Genomic DNA, 8,583 nt, shown 5'->3' on the forward strand with positions numbered 1-8,583 from the left:
TTTTATTTTTATTTTTCAGTGTGCAATTCTATTCAAAAATATCTTCGTGTCCCTTATTTGTTTGTTCGCGTCTTGTTTTATTGTTGTTATTTCATAATTAACTTATCTTGATTGCCTTGAATAGTTTGCTACTATCAGAATTGCTTTACCTATATATTAGCCTACCTTGATCATAATTTAGTCACTTTCCCAAACAGCCTACCTTTGTGTGTATAAATACGAGTGTCCCTGAGTGTAAAATCAGTGAGTTGAGTGTGTGAGGTCCTAAACATATTCCACTACTATTTGTACAATCATGAACCAAAACGGAGGAAATGGAGGGGAGATCAATAAGGCTAGGTGGAGAGAAGCACAGGTCAGAACAATTACTCGTTTGGATCAAGTTATAGTACATTGACAGACCGGATGAAGCGAATTGAAATAGCTTTAGGTAATCTTCAAGGGAGGGAAGTACTCTTGAATGAAGGAGTTGAAAATGAAGAAGATGACAATGTCACCCTTTTAGCGAGACATAGTCCTAGGGGAGGGAGAGATGTTGGTCAAGGGAGAGGAAGAGTCAGAAGAAGGGGTAGAGAAATTTTAGCACAAAAAAGAATTGAGAGGGAGTACCAGTATGAGAGAGAAAAAGAAAAAGGAGTCGGGGGAGTAAAGCTAAAAATTCCAACTTTCTATGGGAGATCTGATCTAGAGGAGTATTTGCAATATGAGAACAAAATTGAGCATGTCTCCGATTGCAACAATTTCAGTGAAAAAAAAAAGTTGAAGCTTGCTGTGGCTGAATTTTGTGATTACGTCATTGTATGGTGGACATCTTTAGAATTAAAGTGGAGGATAAATTATGAAGAACCAATTGAAACGTGGGAGGAATTGAAGACATTAATGAGAAAAAGGTACATTCCTAAGCATTATTCTCGAGTAGTCAAGCAAAAACTCTATATTGTACAACAGGGATCTAAAAGTGTTGAAGAATATTACAAAGAAATGGAGACCCTTATGAATAGAGCATGTATTGATGAAGATGAGGAAGATGCAATGGCTAGATTCCTTAGTGGGTTAAACCGACAACTTGCTCATCAAGTGGATAGGCAAGCGTACTTTGATATGCAAGAATTGTTACACCTTATTGTCAAAATCGAAGGGCAACTAGCTTGGGAGAAGGAGAACTCTAAGAGGTATGGTATTTCAAAGTCTACTACTTTCAACACTTGGAAAAAGAATGAAAATATTGAAAAGATAGATTTCAAAGTTGGAGGCAAGTATGATCTTGACAAACAGAATAAAGCTGAGACCTCTAAGGGTAAAGAGAAAGCAGAGGAATATAAGGAGATTCGAGAAAGAAATAGAGATATCAAATGTTGGAAATGTTAAGGAAAGTGACCAGGATGAGCTAGTTGAAGAAGAAATCTAGGAGAATGAGGAGGAACTGGAAGATAGGAGTCATTTGGTACTTGTTATCAGAAGACTTCTTAAAACTCAAGTTACAGAGAATGATGTTGATGATCAAAGAGACAACCTATTTCACACAAGGTGCTTAGTCAAGGAGACTCCTTGTAGTCTTGTAATTGATAGTGGAAGCTGCACCAATGTCGTAAATACCATGCTGATCAAAAGGTTGCTAATTCCAACCTAACACCATCCTAAACCTTACAAGTTCAATGGCTCAATGACAGTGGAACAATGAAGGTAACTTCTCAAGCTTTAATTTCTTTTACTTTGAGAAAATATAAAGATGAAGTTCTTTCTGATGTTTTACCAATGCATGCTGGAGACATATTACTTGGCTGACTATGGAAATTTGACCGGAGGGTTATGTATGATGGCTATTTGAATAGGTATTCTTTTGTAAAAGATGGTAGAAAATCCACTCTTGTACGTTTGAGTTCTACAAATGTCTCTGCTGATCAATAGTTGGAAGAAAAAAAAGAAAGAGTTCGAGGAAAAAGAGTTGAGTGAAAAAATAGAGAAAAACATAGTGAAAAAAAGAATGAAATTGAAAAAAAAGAAAAGAATGTGAGTTGTTTGGCCAGAGTTGGAGAGGTTAGGAGGGCAATGTTCTCACAAAAATCATCTTTGTACTTGTGTACAAGGAAGGATGTTTGGTCTCTAACGATAACAATTTGTCTTTGCCTAGTATGTTTCAATCTCTTTTAAGGGAATTTGATATGTATTCTAAGATGAAGTCCCTAAAGGACTACCTCCCATTAGAGGTATTGAACATAAAATAGACTTCATTCCAGGGGCAGTCATTCCTAATAGGCCAACTTATAGAGCCAACCCAACTGAGACTAAAGAAATTCAAAGGCAAGTAGAGGAGCTCATGGAGAACGGCTATATACGAGAGAGTTTGAGTCCATGTTCTGTACCAGTCTTATTGGTGTCGAAGAAAGATGGAACGTGGCGCATGTGCGTGAATTGTAGAGCCATCAACAAAATCACGGTAAAGTATCAACATCCTATTCCTAGACTAGACGATATGCTTGATGAATTGCATGGTTCATGTTTATTTACAAAGATTGACTTGAAATCTGGATATCATCAAATTAGAATGCATGTAGGAGACGAATGGAAAACCGAGTTCAAGCTTGGATTGTATGAATGGTTTGTTATGCCTTTTGGGTTAACTAATGCTCCTAGTACATTTATGTGCTTAACGAATCATGTTTTGAGAGAATATTTAGGAAAGCATGTTGTTGTGTATTTTGATAATATTTTAATTTATTCAAAGATTTGCAATGCATGTGGAGCATGTTAAGTTAGTTTTGATTACACATAGAAAAGAGAAACTTTATGTTAATTTTAATAAGTGTAATTTTTGCATGGAAAAAGTTAACTTTCTTGGCTTCATAATTGGTAAAAATGGAGTAGAAGTAGATGAAGAGAAAGTTAAAGCAATCAAGGATGGGCCAACACCAAAAAATGCAAGTGAAGTTTGTAGTTTTCATGGGTTAGCTAGCTTCTATAGGAGATTTATTAAAGATTTTAGCACCATAGCTGCACCATTGAATGACTTAGTGAAAAAGAATGTTGTTTTTAAATGGGTAGATATACAAGAGAATGCATTCAATGAGCTTAAGAATAAATTAACCAATGCACTATTACTTGTCTTGCCTAACTTTCAGAAAACATTTGAAATTGAGTGTGATGCTAGTGATTTGGGCATAGGTGCTGTTTTGATAATAGATGGAAAATCCGTAATGTATTTTAGTGAAAAACTAAAGAATTGTTTGTTTGAAACTACACGAGTGAAGCCCAATAGATTTCAAGCTTGTCTCTTTAACCACTAAAACATATGAACGGTTATTTGAAGATTTTATTGTTTTTATCCTTTTCATTTTGCAATGGCCAAATGGTCAAAATTGACTTTGTCTTTTATGGAGATTAAAGGGGATCGGGATTGAATCCCGGCCACAAACGTCTTTTGTCGGGAGACTATAAATACCCACAATATGTTATGTAAAAATCAGATTGGTGAATGAATGATATTAAGTTCTCGAATTGAGATGTTTTCTTAGAAATTCGAGCATCAATTTTGCCATTTCTAAGTTTGAAACAATTCTTGTGGTAGAATTGCATCCGAGCTATTCAATCAAGCCTTGATCAAGTTAGATTGTGGAGTGACTCAATTTAGAACAAGGTTCCAAATCTTGTTTCTAGATTTTTGATCGTAAGAGGTAATCTAATTCTGGTTTTATCTTTTGGTTGATCCAAATTCGAATAAGGACGTGTTAATTACTTTGATTCAAGGGTTCTTGCTGAAACAAAAGCTTGGATCGTTGGGCTGAGGATTAGGGTAGCCTTATCATCACCTCTGAGATCTAGCTTGTTTGCATTGTCATTGATCCGCTCTAGTACTTGAAAAGGACCATCTCCTCTTGGTTGAAGTTTAGCCTTTCTCTGAATTGGAAACCTTTTCTTTCATAGATGAACCCAAACTCAGTCACCTTGTTTAAAAATCAAGTTCTTTCTTCCTTGGTTCTTGCACGTGACTAGTTTTATTATTTTTGTTTTCAATTCTTTCTTTTGTCTTTGTGAATTTTTTCTATGTATTCGGCTCTTGAAGAAGCTTCTTGATAATGCATCTGCAACCACGTTATCCTTTCCCTTTTTGTAATGGATTACATAAGGAAATGTCTCAATGAATTCCACCCATTTAGCATGTCTCCTATTTAGCTTTGTTTGGCTTTTGAGGTGCTTCAAACTTTCATGGTTCGTATGAATAACAAACTCTTTTGGCCTCAAATAATGTTGCCAAACTTGCAAAGCCCTCACAAGTGATGGTGTTAATATAACACATGCAGAAGCAATTTGGATCTTAGGCACTCTAAGTACATCAATTATAGTAAATTAGCTAGCATGTTCAAAAGTATTAAAACTCAATGAGTTTGAATACTAATCTTTTGTTGCTCAAGTGTCTTTTTCCTCACGAACGGTTTCGAACCACCACTAGTGTCTTCTCTTCACTATTCTCCGGCCTTAGAACGAGATTGTGGAATCCGGTGAGTGACTAAACTTGGGAGGGATTTAGTATATATGAAGAGAGAGTTTGTGAGAGGTTTTTCTTAAGGTTTTTTTCAAAAGCCAACCTTCGAGGTACCATGATCACTCTATTTATAGAGTCATGTTTGCATGTTCATGCAAATTTGAAATCACCAAATTTTGACATTCAAAATTTCACTCAAAAGTTTGGGAGTATGTGGAAAGCATGTATGCTTGTTTTAACCAAATTTTGACACTCAAAATTCCACTCAAATTTGTGGGGTTTATTTTGGCAAGAATGCAAGTTTGGTTAAATGAAATTTTGACGCCTCAAAATTCCACTAACATGGATTTTTTCATTAAATGAAGTCAATAATTTGAATTATTAATTTCAAATTAAAGTAATATTAAATGATTAATTAAACTATTTAATTAATATTTAACATTAATTCAAATGGCAATCCCAATTAATTCCGACACATATTTGTTAAGATATTTAAATCTTATTTAAATATCTCAGATTCTATCTTTTTGTTTAATTCGTAAATAAAACAAAAATGCGGTTAAATATATCGTATATATGTAGCGCATTCTCCCTAATTTGAATTCGAACACTTCGAACTCACTCGTCACACTGTTCTATGGTTTAGTCCGATATGTGCTAGTAGAGGAATCTAATGGACCTATAGATCATGGGCTCCAACGATCCAAGATTAACCGGTTAAACTCATTAACCTTGTTAACCAACATTCGTTAACTACTAAGACATTTCACTATAGCCTAGTAGTTGCACTCCCCTCACTATAGATATATTTCTGTCCATTTGATATAACCATGATTAGTAAGTCGATCCTTCACAGGTTGTTCGTAACTAGAAGGATCCTCTAATGAACAATTGATTTGTGGTCCAACCAGTAAACCGAATCCCTCTCAGGCCAATGAGAGGGTGGGGCCCCTTGTTCAAGACCTAGAGTCAGTACTTAAGAGAACTACCTCTCTTCTATCCCCTAAAAGTGGGTAGGAGTGAATTGCATCTTGCACCCCACGTCCCCAGCCATTTACCTAGTCTTACCCCTGAAATGGGAGGCCTATTGAGTCGGCGAACTTAAGCCACTCTCACCCATGCAAATCTAAGGATAATTCCGAATAAACAGGAGTTCATGATTAGTTCAAGATTAAGATCGAGTTACCTAGGTCATCGAATGAAAAGAAAATCAGTCTCAGTAGTAAGCGACATTATAAAGTGAGAGTGATTTTCTTCATGGTCCGATCTTATGCAATACTCATTGCATAGGACGCCCCCACTCACATGTCTTCGCATGTACAATTTAGTGATCACATTGTTTATGTCATATACAAAAGTGGGCCGCATCCATAGTGTCCCCAGGATAAGGTACTCAGCCTTATCCCTGTACTATAGATCATTTTGACTATATACTTGAACTTGATCCGCTCTTATGTCTCAACATATAGTTCAAGTAATCATACTATAGTCAGAGTGTTCTTAGTTTATTGGATTTAGATTAATAATCGTAAAGTTCACTTTATTCAATAACAATATTTACTGAATAAACAACAATAATAACTTTATTGAAAATAGAATATATTTTTGTTTACAAATTATGAGTTTTAGGACATAAAACCCAACAACAAATGCATATAATTCTTTGTCATAAGTCGGATAGTTGAGTTGTGCTCCATTAAGCTTTTCACTAAAGAACATGATTGGCCTTTTTTCCTGCATTAAAACAGCTCCTATGTCTATCCCACTTGCATCACATTCAATTTCAAAAGATTTATCGTAAAGCAAGACAAGGTGCATTGGTTAATTTATCTTTCAGGTCATTGAATGCATTCTATTGTTTTTCTTTCCATTCAAATTTCACATGCTTTTTAACAAGTTCATTCAATGGTGATGCTATGCTACTGACTTAATGAATCTCCTATAGAAACTAGCCAAACCATGAAAAGATCTTACCTCGATTGCATTTGTGGGTGTTGGCCATTCTCTAATAGCTTTTACCTCTTCTTCATCAACTTGTACTTCATTCTTTCCAAGTAAGAACCCTAGGAAGTTGACTTGGTCTAGACAAAAACTGCACTTTTTGAAGTTGGCACAAAGCATCTCTTCTCTAAGTTTAAACAAAATTTTCTTAACGTTCAAAATATGATCATTTAAGCTTTTTGAGTAAACAAGGTTATCATCAAAGTATACAACAACAAAATTTTCAATATAGTCTCTCAAAACATGATTCATTAGCCTCATAAAAGTACTTGGTGCATTTGTAAGGCCAAACAGCATAACGAGCCACTCATAAAGCCCAAACTTTGTTTTGAAAGTCGTTTTCCACTCATCTCCCACATTCATTCGAATTTGATGATAACCACTTTTAAGATCTATTTTTGAAAACAGATTAGCACCATATAATTCATCCAACATGTCATCCAATATAGGAATAGGGTGTCGATACTTTACCGTTATCTTGTTGATGGCTCGACAATCAACACACATCCTCTACGTGCCATCTTTCTTGGGTACATAAATCACAGGAACCAAACAAGGACTCATGCTTTCTCTAACATATCCTTTATCCATGAGTTCTTCCACTTGTCTCTTAATCTCCTTAGTCTCGGTGGGATTGGTCCTATAAGCAGCCATATTTGGAAGAGTTGCCCCAGGTACGAAGTCAATTTGATGTTCAATCCCTCTTAGAGCTAACCCCGTACATGCATCTTTATGTGGAAATATGTCATTGAATTCCTACAAAAGAGACTTAAAAGCACTTGGAAAAGCATCATCAATTTTTGGTTCTATTGCTAAACACATTTATTTGCACATAAGTACAAATTTTAGTTCTTGGGCTAACATATTCCTCATTTCTTCTTTCTTATAACCAAACTCACATTTTCTCTCTTTTACTTAAAATCACTTTTTTTTTCTTTCTTTGTTATCACTCCTCCTTTGCCCCTCACTTTTGTCCTTTTTTTTTCACTCTTATCTCTCTCTTTTACCTTAGTTTCTTCTATTCAATCTTGTTTTTCATATTGTTTTGTTTTCTTCTCTAATTTCAATTGGTCATAATGTACTTCATATGGAGACAATGGAAGTAAAGTAAATTTATTCCGACACAAAATAAAAGTATACTTGTTCATCAAACTATCAAATGTTACCTTTCTATCATATTGCCAAGGTCGGCCGAACAAGATGTCCTCCGCATGCATTGGTACGACATCACAAAGGACTTCATCTTTATATCTTCCAAGAGTAAAGAAATAAGAACTTGGGAGTTCACCTTAATTTCTTCTTTCTTTGTCAACCATGGAAGTTTGTATGGTTTTGGATGGGGAGGGACTAATGTTAAATAAAAGTCATGTTCCTTATTTAGTTAGGTTTCTCTAAACATCTCAATTCACGCAATGGAAGAGCATAATTATAGGTGTCATTCTTTGGCTTTTAGGCGAAGTCTTCGTCCAAATTTCTATTTTTGTATAATTAGTTTTTCTATTATTGTAATTAGATTGGTTATTTAAACCATTCAACTAGAGAAAAATTAAGATATCGAGTCTTCAAAATCTCAGCAAATCTCTCTCCCTCTCTCCTTTTACTTCTGCTAATTTTTTCTTTCGAAAGAAACCTTCGGCCAATTTTTTGTCGACATTGTCCTCCAAATTGCCAGAGTCAACAAGTGGTATCAGAGTCGGGTTGAAGCCATCGGTGTATGTCAATGTGGAGGAGCCAACCTATCAACAAACAAGTTGAATAGCTTAAGTGGTTAGAGTATCAACAAACAAGTTGTCTTTCTTGTACTACTATACCTTCATCTTCTTGTAATGCTCTTTCTTGTCTTTGTTGTTGCGCCCTTCTTTTTTGTCGATCTTCCATCATCATTTCCATCATACCTTGAATTGCTTGAAGAATGATTGTATTAAGATATAATACTGGTGGTACTCCTCCATTATGTGACATTTTGTTATCAGTGATAGGGACCTCTCCACACTTCTCACCAAAATTTCACTCAAGGACACTCGTGTTTAACACTCAAAGTTAGGCTTTTTGGTACTAGATCAAGAATGTAAAGGTTGATTTTTTTTTTTTTTTTTTTTTTT

General features: G+C 35.2%; 1 long non-coding RNA gene across 1 annotated transcript in view; it reads left to right on the plus strand.

The window, feature by feature from the left end:
- The first annotated feature begins 871 nt into the window (after window positions 1–871).
- Window positions 872–8,583, plus strand: part of LOC111472487 — a 114,617-nt gene continuing 106,905 nt past the window's right edge. Inside the window, exon 1 of the long non-coding RNA XR_002715424.1 lies at window positions 872–918. This is a non-coding gene — a long non-coding RNA (uncharacterized LOC111472487). The remainder of the gene's footprint in view (window positions 919–8,583) is intronic.

This window comes from Cucurbita maxima, unplaced genomic scaffold (assembly GCF_002738345.1).
Source record: "Cucurbita maxima cultivar Rimu unplaced genomic scaffold, Cmax_1.0 Cma_Scf00074, whole genome shotgun sequence".
In the NCBI taxonomy this organism is placed as follows: domain Eukaryota; kingdom Viridiplantae; phylum Streptophyta; class Magnoliopsida; order Cucurbitales; family Cucurbitaceae; genus Cucurbita; species Cucurbita maxima.